Source organism: Choristoneura fumiferana, chromosome 10, assembly GCF_025370935.1.
Source record: "Choristoneura fumiferana chromosome 10, NRCan_CFum_1, whole genome shotgun sequence".
Classification (NCBI taxonomy): domain Eukaryota; kingdom Metazoa; phylum Arthropoda; class Insecta; order Lepidoptera; family Tortricidae; genus Choristoneura; species Choristoneura fumiferana.
In genome coordinates this window covers 12,833,673-12,836,509 of record NC_133481.1, presented here as the reverse complement: position 1 = coordinate 12,836,509, position 2,837 = coordinate 12,833,673, and positions in this window count along the sequence as shown.

Genomic DNA, 2,837 nt, shown 5'->3' with positions numbered 1-2,837 from the left:
CGAAGAGTTTACCCTCCTGGCTTTCTGGAATATGCTGATGAGTAGGTCCTGATACGTCTACTTTCTTCTCTTTCTTACTTTCGTTGTATTGCAACATGTAGCATTAATGCTACGTTTCCACCAAAGTGTAAGGATGCGTTACGAGAAATGGGTTTGTCATGAATCTATAGAAATTCTTTTACCTATCCTCGCACAGCGTAGCTCTAGTGGAAACAGATCAGCGAAACGCGGATAGATATTGGTTCATGAAAAACACATTTCTCGCACATCTCTGGTGGAAATGCAGTGTGTCAGGTGGAAAAACGGATCACAATGAGGTCCAGTTGTATGTGTAGGCGTAGTTACAAAACTAGGTATAGGCTGTGGGCACTTAATAGTAGATAGATAACCAAGGGTGGAAAGTGACTCATTTCACCCAAGATATTTCTGGCGCTCGAACGAAGTAAGAGCGCCAATAGTTCGAGGGCAAATGGGTAAATTCACCCGAGGTAGACACTCTACTTTTCATTTCGACTGTGAGGAAAGTAAAATACTACAAAAAAATGAGAATAATAATAAATTGAATTTACTTATATCCAACCTCCAACGGTACCTTTTCGACCTGGCCACTTGCCACGGCCGACTATAAAAAAAAATTGAGTTGGTCGCGACCAAGGATCTTATACATATACAAAACTGGAGGTTGAACGCCGAACGAAGAAGTTTGACTTTTATTACTTATTTATATATTCCATCTCTTTATTTCACATTTCACGAATGACTTCCATCTTAACCTAACTAAAGAAAGAGATGGAATATGTTCGTGATGTAATAAAGATCTAATTTCTTGTTTCAGACGGATGTTCGACATTCAACCTCCAGTGTTGTATATAAGCTCCTTGGTCACGACGTGCATCTAGATCGCCATATCGAAACGTGAAAAAAAAGTGTCATTGACGTAATTCTTTACATAAATTATCTTCGACTCCGTGGCTAATCGAAAAATTAAAAAAAAAATACTTTCCACCCTAGAGATGAAAACGCAATTTTCCACCCGGCTATCTACCCATGAAAATTAAACTTTCCGAACAGGAGAGATGAAAAAGAGATTACGTAGGGCAAAACTTAATCTTACCAATTGAGTGTAGTTTTCAGTTCTCAGCTTTTTTCCTTTATATACGCCCAAGAGTCTACCGTGATGCCAAATATCAAGTTTCTAAGTAATCTGGAAGTGGGTTAGGTAGCTTTTTGATCGCTAAGTAAATGAGTCAGTCATAAAAATGCCGATTTTTAATCGTTAATACATAACAATAACTGTTTGAGCTACATTCATGAAATTTTAGATTCCAGGCAAGCCAAGAGGCTTGAATAAATGTGACAAATTTCATGTAGGTACGCGATGATTAAATAGGTTTTGAGTCGTGAGGGGGTCAAAAGTAGCCCGTAATATACTGAGCGGCAAAAAATCTGGCCCTTAAATAATAATAAATATCACGGGACAATTCACACCAATTAACCTAGTCCCAAAGTAAGCTTAGCAAAGCTTGTGTTATGGGTACTAAGCAACAGATAATTATAATAAACACCCAAGACCCGGGAACAAACATTCGTATTTTTCATACAAATATCTGCCCCGACACGGGAATCGAACCCGGGACCTCAAGCTTCGTAGTCAGGTTCTCTAACCACTAGGCCATCTGGTCGTCCAATATAAACGTATGCAGTGATTTTATATGTAGAGTGGGCCAAATTTTGGGCCGCTGAGTATAGTTCGTGTACCTAAATATACGCCAGTTCCTTTTTCTTTGAACTTGGCTGGACACGCTGTCACGTGTCTAGATTTGTTTAAAATAGTGTTTCTTTATTTTCAGACTATCATCATTACCTTATGTTAGAAAGAGGCAGGCGATTTGGGATTAAATTCCCAATAAGGGTATCAGGAGTAACGTTTCTGTTGCAGATGTTGCATCCAAGAAATCGTTTCTTCTAGAACTGCACTGGAATTTGTAGGTACTCAAAGACATTAAAGTGCTTTTTACATTTTCTGTGAGATTGATATGAATGAATACTTAATCAATGTCAATTTAATTTTAACAGCAAGAGACTGTAATCAATAAAATGTATCCTACACAAGTTCCATAAAAGAAAGGTAAATGTTGTCAAAACAAAAATTGTGTCGGCAGAGAGTATAGTCACTAGCACCAATATCTGACACAATAACGCGGGCATAATATCTGATTTGACTCTATTTCTAGGGCCGGTAGGACGTGTCAGATATTTTTGCACGCTCCGCTGTGGCAGATATTAATGCAGGTGACTGTACATCAATCCAAGTTTAGCCACCGTTGCGACATTCAATTCAATTTATATCGACAAATACTAGATGGTAAGACATATACTTACAAATTAAATAGATTTTAGAGATCTGAAATAAAGTAATTTATTGTGCATGTTCAAGTACTTATTTTTAGTCAAAAAAGTGACAAAGTGGCACCGTCATTTGTACAGTCGACGTCAAAGATATTTTTACACTTTGGTACCTTGTCACTGTATGCCGTCTAACAATTTTATACCAAAGTTCAGACACTAAGTGCCAGCGACATGGTTGTAAAATGTAACCATATTTTTGACCTCGACCGTTTCTACAAAACGAAACTGACACATTTTAAATTTGTTTGACATCATTATTTCTGAAACTTAAATATTTCCGATCGAGTCAGTTTCATTCTTTATGAGCTATTTTAATTTCTACTATTATATGTCAAGCTCTAAAATGATAGAGTTTTAAAAAAGGGTTAAATAAAAATTATATTTACTTTTTGCAGGGGAGGTAATAAATTGGAATAAAAGTTGTAATG